This window comes from Pongo abelii, chromosome 20 (genome assembly GCF_028885655.2).
Source record: "Pongo abelii isolate AG06213 chromosome 20, NHGRI_mPonAbe1-v2.0_pri, whole genome shotgun sequence".
Taxonomy (NCBI): Eukaryota; Metazoa; Chordata; class Mammalia; order Primates; family Hominidae; genus Pongo; species Pongo abelii.
Window position 1 is genome coordinate 22,659,756 of NC_072005.2, and position 13,678 is coordinate 22,673,433.

General features: G+C 38.8%; 1 long non-coding RNA gene across 1 annotated transcript in view; it reads left to right on the top strand.

Annotated features, from left to right (window-relative positions):
• The window catches only part of LOC129051925 (uncharacterized), a 62,774-nt gene that overhangs the window by 24,209 nt on the left and 24,887 nt on the right, over window positions 1-13,678 (top strand). The window lies entirely within an intron of this gene.

Below are 13,678 nucleotides of genomic sequence, written 5' to 3' on the forward strand. Positions count from 1 at the left end.
AAGACTGACACAAAAAGACAAATACTGCATGATCTCATTTACATCTAGAATTTAATAAATTCTAACTCAAAAAAGTAGAAAGTGGAATAATAGTTACTGGAAGCTGGGTGTGGTGGGAAGGAAATAGGAAGTTGTTGATCAAAGGGTACAAGGTTTTAAATAGGATAAGTAGATTTCCAGATTTATTGCACAGCAGGATGATGACAGTAAACTATAAAGTTTTCTTTCTCTCTTTTTCTTTCTTCTTTCTTTTTATTTTCTTTCCCTTCCTTTCTTTTCTTTTTCTTTTTCTTTTTTTTTTTTTTTTGACGGAGTTTCGCTCTTGTTGCCCAGGCTAGAGTGCAATGGCACGATCTCGGCTCACTGTAACCTCCACCTCCTGGGTTCAATCGATTCTCCTGCTGTAGCCTCCCGAGTAGCTGTAATTACAGGCATGCGCCACCATGTCTGGCTAATTTTGTATTTTTAGTAGAGACAGGCTTTCTCCATGTTGGTCAGGCTGAGTCTTTAACTCCCAACCTCAGGTGATCTGCCTGACCCCCTCAGCCTCTCAAAGTGCTGGGATTACAGGCATGAGCCACGGCACCTGGCCAAGTACTGTATTTCAAAATAACTAAATTTCAAATGTATCACCACAAAAAAATGATTGGTAAGCAAGTTGATATGTTATTAAACTCGACTTATATTATATATATGCATATATTGAAACATCACATTTTACCCCATAAATTATACAACTCTGATTTGCCAATCAAAAATACTATTAATATTGGGTTTTTTTTAAATGAGAGAAACTTTAAGAAATTGCACCAGAGAAAAAAGTGTTCATTCATCTTATAATTTCAGAAAACATATACATATTTTATTTCAATGGCTTGCTCAGTTAGTGATGTAAGTTAGTAAACTTTTAAAACTATGAATAGTCTGAACCAACCAACACTCAAATAAAATATGTTGATTTTTAATGTTCAAAATAATATAATACCTTAAAAGACAGACTCTAAACAACTGTTTGGAGTAAAACCTCTCTAAATTTGTAAATAATTTTTTTTCACTTGTTAGAGAAAAAAAGTTATTTAAATATATATTTTAAATACATTTAGGCCGAGTGCAGTGGTTCACGTCTGTAATCGCAGCACTTTGGGAGGCCGAGGTGGGTGGATAGCCTGAGGTCAGGAGTTTGAGACCAGCCTGGCCAACATGGTGAAACCCTGTCTCTACTAAAAATACAAAAATTAGCCAGGTATGTTGGCAGGCACCTGTAATCCCAGCTATTCAGGAGGCTGAGGCAGGAGAATTGCTTGAACCTGGGAGGTGAAGTTTGCAGTGTGTTGAAATCACACCACTGCACTCCAGCCTGGGTGACAGGGCAAGACTCTGTCTCTAAATAAATAAATGAATAAATAAATAAATAAATTTAACCAAATAAACATAAATCACAAGTTTATTAAACAAGTTATAAAACAATTTGCTTCATTCTCTAATTATAAAACTGACACTCAGCATTTAAGTGGTTGTATATCTAGTGTTACTAGTGTCCTAGACAGCAGTTCTCAATGAGACATTTTTTCATAATATTTATATCCATGCTGTATGTGAATATATGGGAATTTGCCAAGGATAGTGTTAGAAACATTCAACTACTATTATAGCCACAGATGGAAGAATTAGAATGAACATGGGTTACAAGCCAGTGGTATGGCCATCTTGTTTTCAGGCTTAACATTTGTCATGATCTAACAGAATCAACAAATAAGAGCTAATAAATTTCCTGTACACTAGCTATGTGCTGGGCATTTTTAGGGCTCCTTTATTTGCATTAACTGCTTTAATTTTACCAAAACCCTAGGATTTAGGCCCTATTATCCTCACTGTACAGCTGAAGAGTCATGCACAGAGAGGCAAGAAACTATGTTTAGGTCACACAACCGTTAAGTGGCCGAACTGGGATGCAATCAGGAACAACCAAACACTGAGTTTCAATTTTAACCATTATGCTCAACCCCATCTCAACCAATGTTTGTTTTTATTCTTGACCTAATATTTTGGCTTTAAATTTTAAATTTAATAGAAATACATAGGAACTTAAAAACCACTTCTTTTTACCATAGATAGTATTTACAAATCCACTTTTGGTTTAAAGTACTCATTACCGGCCGGTCACAATGGCTCACACCTGTAATCCCAGCATTTTGGGAGGCAGAGGTGGACAGACCACTTGAGGTCAGGAGTTTGAGACCAGCCTGGCCAACATGGTAAAACCCCATCTACTAAAAATACAAAAAATTAGCTGGGCATGGTGGCGGGTGCCTGTAATCCCAGCTACCCAGGAGGCTGAGGCAGGAGAATTGCTTGAGCCCAGGAGGTGGAGAATGCGGTGAGCTGAGATACCGCCACTGCACTCCAGCCTGGGAAACAAAGCGAGACTCCATCTCAAAAAAAAAAAAAAAGAAAAGAAAAAAAAAAGTACCCATTGCTAAGCTTAACACACTTTGGTAAATAGATACTAACAATGGTTTTCCTCTCATGATTTCTAGGAGCCACCAATTTTACTTTTGAAATATATTGAATTTTTATATTAAAGGCAAGAATGAGCCTATTATATAATTTGTGGTATCCATGTACATTATTATATATTGAGTGATCTACAGTTTCTGAAAGTGTATAACTTTTTTTGATTGAATAAGAATATTGTCTTCTCAGTGAATAGATTGAAATTACTGACTAGTCACTTATAATGCGGCATTATATGTTATTTAATAAATACGTGAAGCTTTTTAAACTCATTTTAACAACTTACTTCTATTGCTGTTTCACTTTTATTAGAAAGAAATATTAACTTTACATCACTTACAGGCCTATGAATTTTATTCAAATCTAAACATAGTGCTAATTTTAGGAGATCTGTATGATTAGGATTACGGAAAGCCTTTCCTTTATTTACACGTAGAAGATAAATAACTGCTTTCCAGTAAACACAAAGAAGCAAATTTGATTCACAATTAAAAGCTATTAAAATATTAATACTATCATCTAGATGAAACTTTTAGCTATCTGCATTTTCAAGTTGTTTAACATATAACAATTCAGAAACTAGTTTTTATGAAATATAAATAACTAAAAATATAAAGTTATCAATTTTTTTTTTCAGTTTTGAAATACTGTCATTATTTCCAGTTGACATAACATTATATTTCAGAGCTGTGGCGTTGAAACTAGAAAGTCATGGTTGACTCTGCTTTACTTGCTGCCTTCTTATTTCACACAAACACAGCAGCCCAAAGATCAGAAATGTTACACCTTTATTGTAAACACAGCAGTCGCTTTCTATGGAGAATATATATGTGTGCACATGTTAACTTGAAATTCACGGCTTCTTTTGTCGAAGTACAGACTTCTATATGAAAAATAATGGGCTGGGTGCAGTGGATCATGCCTGTAATCCCAGTAATTTGGGAAGCCGAGGCATGTGGATCACCTGAAGTCAGGAGTTCGAGACCAGCCTGAACAACATGGTGAAACCCCATCTCTACTGAAAATACAAAAATTAGCCGGGTGTGGTGGTGAGGAACTGTAATCCTAGCTACTTGGGAGGCTGATGCAGGAGAATTGCTTGAACCCAGTAGGTGGAGGTTGCAGTGAGCTGAGATCATGTTATTGCACTCCAACCTGGGTGACAAGAGCGAAATTCCATCTCATAAAGAGAAAAAAGAAAAAGAATGAAGCAAATATAGAATCAAAAAACTTCTAAAAATTCCTTCTGACCCATTATTGTTTTTTCCTGAGAATGATTGTGATGGAATGGTTGCAGCAGTGTGGTTTTAACACACAATCTCTGTTTCATCATTCTTCGGCTATGGTCATAAGACTTCTATGCTTTTTTTAAGAAAAATATTTTCTCTTGTTAACTCAGTAATTTAGCATGATCTTCACAGCCTCATATTTTCAAAAATGGTTCATTCTTTAAAAAAAGAAGTGACTAAATCACCTACCACTTTTCCTCAAAAAGAGTAACAAATTATATAGTCTAGTGTATAGTTAATACATAAAAAATACAGATGTAGAGTCATCTTTTTTTAAAATTATACTTCAAGTTCTATGGTACGTGTGCACAACGTGCATGTTTGTTACATATGTATACATGTGCCATGTTGGTGTGCTGCACCCATTAACTTGTCATTTACATTAGGTATATCTCCTAAAGCTATACCTCCCCCTTCCCCACACCCCACAACAGGCCCCAGTGTGTGATGGTCCCCACTCTGTGTCCAGGTGTTCTCATTCTTCAATTCCCACCTATGAGTGAGAACATGTGGTGCTTGGTTTTCTGTCCTGTGATTGTTTGCTCAGAATGATGGTTTCCAGCTTCATCCATGTCCCTACAATGGACATGAACTCATCCTTTTCTATGGCTGCACAGTATTTCATGGTGTATATGTGCCACATTTTCTTAATTCAGTCTATCATTGATGGACATCTGGATTGGTTCCAACTCTTTGCTATTGTGAATAGTGCTGCAGTAAACACACTTGTGCATGTGTCTTTATAGCAGCATGATTTATAATCCTTTGGGTATATACCCAGTAAAGGGATGGCTGGGTCAAATGGTAATTGAGGAATCGCAACACTGTCTTCTGCAATGGGTGAACTAGTTTACACTCCCACCAACGGTGTAAAAGTGTTCCTATTTCTCCACATCCTCTCCAGCACCTGTTTTTTCCTGACTTTTTAATGATTGCCATTCTAACTGGTGTGAGATGGTATCTCATTGTGGTTTTGATTTGCATTTCTCTGATGGCTAGTGATGATGAGCATTTTTTCACGTGTCTGTTGGCTGCATAAATGTCTTCTTTTGAAAAGCGTCTGTTCATATCCTTCACCCACTTTTTGATGTGGTTGTTGGATTTTTTCTTGTAAATTTAAGTTCTTTGTAGATTCTGGATATTAGCCCTTTGTCAGATGAGTAGATTGTAAAAATTTTCTCCCATTCTGTAGGTTGCCTGTTCACTCTGATGGTGTTTTCTTTTGCTATGAAGAAGCTCTTTAGTTTAATTAGATCCCATTTGTCAATTTTGGCTTTTGTTGCCATTGCTTTTGGTGTTTTAGTCATGAAGTCCTTGCCCAAGCCCATGTCCTGAATGGTATTACCTAGGTTTTCCTCTAGGGTTTTTATGGTTTTAGCTCTAACATTTAAGTCTTTAATCCAACTTGAATTAATTTTTGTATAAGGTGTAAGGAAGGGATCCAGTTTCAGCTTTCTACATATGGCTAGCCAGTTTTCCCAGCACCGTTTATTAAATAGGGACAGGTTTGTCAAAGATCAGATTCTTGTAGATGTGTGGTATTATTTCTGAGGGCTCTGTTCTGTTCCATTGGTCTATATCTCTGTTTTGGTACTAGTACCATGTTGTTTTGGTTACTGTAGCCTTGTAGTATAGTTTGAAGTCAGGTAGCGTGATGCCTCCAGCTTTGTTCTTTTGGCTTAGGATTGTCTTGGCAATGCAGTCTCTTTTTTGGTTCCATATGAACTTTAAAGTAGTTTTTTCCAATTCTGTGCAGACAGTCATTGGTAGCTTGATGGGTATGGCATTGAGTCTATAAATTACTTTGGGCAGTATGGCCATTTTCACGATATTGATCTTCCTATCCATGAGCATGGAATGTTCTTACATTTGTTTGTGTCCTCTTTTATTTTGTTGAGCAGTGGTTTGTAGTTTTCCTAGAAGAGGTCCTTCACATCCCTTGTAAGTTGGATTCCTAGGTATTTTATTCCCTTTGAAGCAATTGTGAATGAGATTTCACTCATGATTTGGCTGTTTGTCTGTTAATGGTGTATAGGAATGCTTGTGATTTCTGCACATTAGTATCCTGAGACTTTGCTGAAGTTGCTTATCAGCTGAAGGAGATTTTGGGCTGAGACCAATATACCATCATGTCATCTGCAAACAGGGACAATTTGACTTCCTTGTTTCCTATTTGAATACACACTATTTCTTTCTCTTGCCTGATTGCCCAGGCCAGAACTTCCAACATTATGTTGAATAAGAGTGGTGAGAAAGGGCATTCCTCTCTTGTGCCAGTTTTCAAAGGGAATGCTTCCAGTTTTTGCCCATTCAGCATGATATTGGCTGTGGGTTTGTCATAAATAGCTCTTATTATTTTGAGATACGTCCCATCAATACCTAGTTGATTGAGAGTTTTTAGCATGAAGGGCTATTGAATTTTGTCAAAAGTCTTTTCTGCATGTATTGAGATAATCATGTGGTTTTTGTCTTTGGTTCTGTTTATATGATGGATTACATTTATTGATTTATGTATGGCGAACCAGCCTTGCATCCCAGGGATGAAACTAACTTGATCGTGGTGGATAAGCTTTTTGATGCACTGCTGGATTCATTTAGCCAGTATTTTATTGAGGATTTTTGCATCGATGTTCATCAGGGATATTGGTCTAAATTCTCTTTTTTCTGCTGTGTCTCTGCCAAGATTTGGTATCAGGATGATGCTGGCCTCATAAAATGAGTTAGGGAGGATTTCCTCTTTTTCTATTGAGTGGAACAGTTTCAGAAGGAATGGTACCAGCTCCTCTTTGTACCTCTGGTAGAATTTGGCTGTGAATCCATCTGGTCCTGGACTTTTTTTAGTTGGTAGGCTATTAATTATTGCCTCAATTTCAGAGCCAGTTATTGGTCTATTCAGGGATTCAACTTCTTCCTGGTTTAGTCTTGGGAGGGTGCATGTGTCCAGGAACTTATCCATTTCTTCTAGATTTTCTAGTTTATTTGTGTAGAGGTGTTCATAGTATTCTCTGATGGTAGTTTGTATTTCTGTGGGATCTGTGGTGATATCACCTTTATCATCTTTTATTGCATCTACTCTCTTTTCTTATTAGTCTTGCTAACGGTCTATCAATTTTGTTGATCTTTTCAAAAAACCAGCTCCTGGATTCATTGATTTTTTTAAAGGGTTTTTTATGTCTCTATCTCCTTTAATTTTGCTCTGATCTTAGTTCTTTCTTGATTTCTGCTAACTTTTGAATGTGTTTGCTCTTGCTTCTCTAGTTTTTTTTTGTTTTTTTTTTTTTTTTTTTGAGATGGAGTCTTACTCTGTCGCCAAGGTTGGAGTGCAGTGGCACGATCTCAGCTCACTGCAAGCTCCACCTCCCAGGTTCACACCATTCTCCTGCCTCAGCCTCCCGAGTAGCTGGGACTACAGGCGCCTGCCACCACGTGCGGCTAATTTTTTTTTTTTTTTTTTTTTTTTAGTAGAGACGGGGTTTCACCGTGTTAGCCAGGATGGTCTCGATCTCCTGACCTCGTGATCTGCCCGCTTCGGCCTCCCAAAGTGCTGGGATTACAGTCGTGAGCCACTGTGCCTGGCCACTTCTCTAGTTCTTTTAATTGTGATGTTAGGGTGTCAATTTTAGATCTTTCCTGCTTTCTCTTGTGGGCATTTAGTTCTATAAATTTCCCTCTACACACTGCTTTAAATGTGACCCAGAGATTCTGGTATGTTGTGTCTTTGTTCTCATTTGTTTCAAAGAACATCTTTATTTCTGCCTTCATTTTGTTATGTACCCAGTAGTCATTCAGGAGCAGGTTGTTCAGTCTCCATGTAGTTGAGTGGTTTTAAGTGAGTTTCTTAATCCTGAGTTCTAGTTTGATTGCACTGTGGTCTGAGAGACAGTTTGTTATAATTTCTGTTCTTTTACATTTGCTGAGGAGGGCTTTACTTCCAACTATGTGGTCAATTTTGGAATAAGTGCGATGTAGTGTTGAGAAGAATGTATATTCCATTGATTTGGGGCGGAGAGTTCTGTAGATATCTATTAGGTACACTTGGTGGAGAGCTGAGTTCAATTCCTGGATATCCTTGTTAACTTTCTGTCTCATTGATCAGTCTAATGTCAACAGCAGGGTGTTAAAGATTCCCATTATTGTGTGGGAGTCTAAGTCTCTTTGTAGGTCTCTAAGGACTTGCTTTATGAATATGGGTGCTCCTGTATTGGGTGCATATATATTTAGGTTAGCTCTTCTAATTGCATTGATCCCTTTACCATTATGTAATGGCCTTCTTCGTCTCTATTGATCTTTGTTGGTTTAAAGTCTGTTTCATCAGAGACTAGGATTGCAACCCCTGCTTTTTTTTTTTTCCATTTGCTTGGTAGATCTTCCTCCATCCCTTTATTTTGAGCCTATGTGTGTCTCTGCAGGTGAGATGGGTCTCCTGAATATAGCACACTGATGGGTCTTGACTCTTTATCCAATTTGCCAGTCTGTGTCTTTTAATTGGGGCATTTATCCCATTTATATTTAAGGTTAATATTGTAATTTGATCCTGTCATTATGATGTTAGCTGGTTATTTTGCTCATTAGTTGATGCAGTTTCTGCCTAGCATTGATGGTCTTTACAATTTGGCATGTCTTTGCAGTGGCTGATACCAGTTGTTCCTTTCCATGTTTAGTGCTTCCTTCAGGAGCTCTTGTAAGGCAGGCCTGGTGGTGACAAAATCTCTCAGCATTTAGTTTGTCTGTAAAGGATTTTATTTCTCCTTCACTTATGAAGCTTAGCTTGGCTGGATATGAAATTCTGGGCTGAAAATCTTTTAAGAATGTTGAGTTGGGCGTGGTGGCTCATGCCTGTAATCCCAGCACTATGGGAGGCTGAGGTGGGTGGATCACGAGGTCAAGAGATCGAGACCATTCTGGCTAACACAGTGAAACCCCATCTCTACTAAAAATACAAAAAATTAGCTGGGCATGGTGGCAGGCGCCTGCAGTCCCAGCTACTCAGGAGGCTGAGGCAGAAGAATGGTGTGAACCCGGGAGGCAGATATTGCAGTGAGCCGACATCGCACCACTGCACTAAAGCCTGGGCAATAGAGCAAGACTCTGTCTCAAAATAAAATAAAATAAAATAAGAATGTTGAATATTGGCCCCCAGTCTCTTCTGGCTTGTAGAGTTTCTGCCGAGAGATCCACTGTTAGTCTGATGGGCTTCCCTTTGTGGGTAACCCGACCTTTCTCTCTGGCTGCCCTTAACATTTTTTCCTTCATTTCAACTTTGGCAAACCTGACAATTATTTGTCTTGGAGTTGCTCTTCTCGAGGAGTATCTTTCTGGTATTCTCTGTATTTCCTGAACTTGAATGTTGGCCTGCCTTGCTAGGTTGAGGAAGTTCTCCTGGATAATATCCTGGAGAGTGTTTTCCAACTTGGTTCCATTCTCTCCATCACTTTCAGGTACACCAATCAGACGTAGATTTGGTCTTTTCACATAGTCCTTATTTCTTGGAGGCTTTGTTCATTTCTTTTTACTCTTTTTTCTCTAAACTTCTTTTCTCACTTCATTTCATTCATTTGATCTTTGATCACTGATACTCATTCTCCCACTTGATCAAATCAGCTACTGAAGCTTGTGCATGCGTCACATAGTTCTCTTGCCGTGGTTTTCAGCTCCATCAGGTCATTTAAGGTCTTCTCTATGATGTTTATTCTAGTTAGCCATTCGTCTAATCTTTTTTCAAGGTTTTTAGCTTCTTTGTGATGGGTTGGAACATCCTCCTTTAGCTCGAAGAAGTTTATTATTATCCATCGTCTGAAGTCTTCTTCTCTCAACTCGTGAACGTCATTCACCATCCAACTTTGTTCCGTTGCTGGCAAGGAGCTGCTTTCCTTTGGAGGAGAAGAGGCACTCTGGTTTTTAGAATTTTCAGCTTTTCTGCTCTGGTTTCTCCCCATCTTTGTGGGTTTTATCTACCTTTGGTCTTTGATGATAGTGACGTACAGATTGGGTTTTGGTGTGGATGTCCTTTCTGTTTGTTAGTTTTCCTTCTAACAGTCAGGACCCTCAGTTGCAGGTCTGTTGGAGTTTGCCTGGGTATCACCAGCGGAGGCTGCAGAGCAGCAAATATTGCAGAATAGCAAATGTTGCTGCCTGATCTTTCCTCTGGAAGCTTCGTCTCCGAGGGGCACCCAGCCATATGAGGTGTCAGTCAGTCCCTACTGGGAGGTGTTGCCTAGTTAGGCTACTTGGGGGTCAGGGACCCACTTGAGAAGGCAGTCTGTCCATTCTCAGATCTCAAACTGTGCTGGGAGAACCACTACTCTCTTCAAAGCTGTCAGACAGGGGCATTTAAGTCTGCAGAAGTTTCTGCTGCCTTTTGTTCGGCTATGCCTTGGCCCCAGAGGTGGGAGTCTACAGAGGCAGGCAGGCCTCCTTGAGCTGTGGTGGGCTCCACCCAGTTTGAGCTTCCCAGCCACTTTGTCTACCTACTGAAGCCTCAGCAACGATGGACGCCCCTTCCCCAGCCTCGCTGCAGCCTTGCAGTTTGATCTCAGACTTCTGTGCTAGCAGTGAGTGAGGCTTCGTGGGCATGGGACCCTCCGAGCCAGGCATGGGATATAATCTCCTGGTGTGCCGTTTGCTAAGACCATTGGAAAAGCACAGTATTAGGGTAGGAGTGTCCGATTTTCCACCTACAATCTGTCATGGCTTCCCTCAGCTAGGAAAGGGAATTCCCCAACCCCTTGCACTACCTGGGTGAGGTGATGCCCCGCCCTGCTTCGGCTCACTCTCCGTGGGCTGCACCCACTGTCCAACAAGCCCCAGTGAGATGAACCCAGTACCTCAGTTGGAAATGCAGAAAATCACCCATCTTCTGTGTCGCTCACGCTGGGAGCTGTACACTGGAGCTGTTCCTACTTGACCATCTTGGAACCTCCCTTAAATCCAGAGTCAACTATTTTAACTGCACACTTGGGAATAAAAGACATCTTGGGCTATAGGCCAAGAGCTTTCAGAGAAGATAGCTTGCAAAATGTGGGGAGACTGGGTATAGAAACATTTACCCCTCTGTCTTAAGGAGTAAATAATTCTGTCTTTCACTGCTAAGTCCAACTATTAACTTCGAACTACAGAAATATAACATTTCATTATACCACAAAACATCTTGTTATTTCTATTTTAGATTCAGGGAATACACCTGCAGATTGGTAGCATAGGTATACTGCATGGTGTTGAAGTTTGGACACTTTTAACTATCCCATTGCCCAAGCAGAGTACACTACACCTGATAAGTAGTTTTTCAGCGTTTGTCTCCCTTTCTTCTTCCATCTTTTTGGAATTCTCAGTGTTTATTGTTTTCATCTTTGTTTCCATGTGCACCCAATGTTTACCTCCCACACACAAGTGAGAACATGTGGTATTTGTTTTACTGATCTGTTAATTTGCTTACATTAATGGCCTTCTGCTGCATTCATGTTGCCACAAGGGACATTATTTCATTCTTTTCTGTGACTGCATAGTATTGCAGTCTCTAAGTACCTCATTTTTCTTATCCAAAGATTTATAGGCACCTGTTTCTCCTGAAGTCGGGATGAAGTTGAAACAGAAAGCTGTTTCTCCACATCTTCAACATGTTATTTTTTGACTTATGATAACAGCCATTCTAACTGGTGTGAAATGGTATCATATTGTCATTTTGATTTACATCTCTGATGATTACAGATGTTAAGCATTTTTTTTGAATGTTTATTGGCAACGCTTATTTCTTTGAGAAGTGTTGATATTTTCTGCTTTGTCAAATTAAATTTCTTATAGATTCGATATATTAATCAGTTGTATGCACTTTGCAAACATTTTATTTCATATTGTAGGGTGTCTGTTTCCTTTGTTGATAGTTTCTTTGGCTGTGCAGAAGCTCTTTAGTTTAATTAGATGCAAATTTTTGATTTTTATTGTTGTTGCACTTTTAAGATGCTATTCATAAATTCATTCCAGAGGCCAGTGTCCAGAACAGTCCTTTCTAAATGTTCTTCTAGGATTTGTGTAGCTTGAAAACTCACAGATAAGTCCTTAATCTATCTTGACTTTTATTTTCTATATGGAAAGAGGTAGGAGTCCACTTTTTTCTGCATATAACCAGTTTTCCCTGTACCATTTATTATTATTATTATTATATTACTTTTGAAACAGACTCACTCTGTCGCACAGGCTGGAGTGCAGTGGCGCCATCTTGGCTCACTGCAACCTCCACCTCCCAGGTTCAAGTGATTCTTCTGCCTCAGCCTCCCGAGTAGCTGGGACTACAGGTGCCTGCTACCACACCTGGCTGATTTTTGTATTTTAGTAGACAGGGTTTCACCCTGTTGGCAGGCTGGCCTCGAACTCTTGACCTCATGATCCACCAGCCTCAGCCTCCCAAAGTTCTGGGATTACAGGTGTGAGCCACTGCATCCAGCCCCCACTTATTAAATAGGGAGTTATTTTCCCTTTGTTAATTTCTGTGGGCTTTGTGAAAATTAACTTGGTTGTAAAAGTGTAGATTTCAGGGCTTTCTCTTCTCCATTGATCTAAATGTATATTTTCATACCAGAACCATGTAATACTGGTTACTGTAGCTTGTAGTACAATTTTAAATCAGGTAATAGGAGGCCTCTGGGTTTTTTTTTCTGAATTTGCCTTGACTATTTGGGCTCTTTCATTCTTTCATATAAATTAGTTTTCTTTGCTGGGCGCAGTGGCTCATGCCTGTAATCCCAGCACTTTGGGAGGCTGAGGCTGGCGGATCACGAGGAGTTCGAGACCAGCCTGGCCAACATGGTGAAACTCTATCTCCACAAAAATACAAAAATTAGCCAGGCATGATGGCGGGTGCCCACAATCCCCGCTATTTGGGAGGCTGAGGCAGAATTGCTTGAACCTGGAATATGTAGGTTGCAGTGAGCCCAGATTGTGACACTGTACTCCAGTCTGGGTGACAGTGAGGCTCTGTCTTAAAAAATAATAATTTAATATGGTTCACTTACCATAAACTCTCTAAAATTCTAATTTCTATATTTTCTAGGAAATTTTATATTTGTCACACTTTGGGTAAGAATCTAGTAAGACTCTTTTTCTAACAATATTTTTTATTTTTACAAAGAAAGAAGCACAACACTAACTGATTTAATCCTCTCGCCTGTGGACATGTATGCCTTTTATCTTAATTAACTGATCTGAAAGTTATATTGATAAGCAAACTCTCCAGTTAAAACCATTTTTTCAGTCCATTAAAAAATACGAAAGTTCTCATCAAAACCCACAAAATACCATGTGAGATGACATGGCATGAAAAAAACAGTGGGAAAACTGCAGCCATTAACACAGAAAAAGAAGGGCTATGATGTATACATGGGTGGGATACACATAAAAAGACAAAGCTTAAGATAATCAGAAAATAAATGAAGCAGAATTTCTTTTTAAATTCAGCAAAATTCAGCTTTGCAGCCTGAAAAAAATGTCCTCTCCACATGAAGAATCAATGTTATTTGTTTACCTTTGATATTTTCCACCTGACTTGAAGTTTGCAACTTTCACAGGAGTATTTATGCCTTATCATGGAGCATGTTATACAGCAAGCACTGTCATGTTTGCTACATTTATGTATAAAAACATTCTCATGACTTATGAAGCTTCCCTAGTACTTAACAAATTGCCTAATGAATAAATTTACTTATATCCATCACAAAAAGTGAAAACAAAAATAACATAAGTAGGCTTATATAGCGTTCTCCAATTAAAAGAAATGGAATGTTCCAACTAAATAAAATATAATTTAATGAACTAATTTTAGAATTACAGCTAAAAATTATTTTGTGTACATGAATAAACTTATTTTATTTTGAGATGGAGTCTTG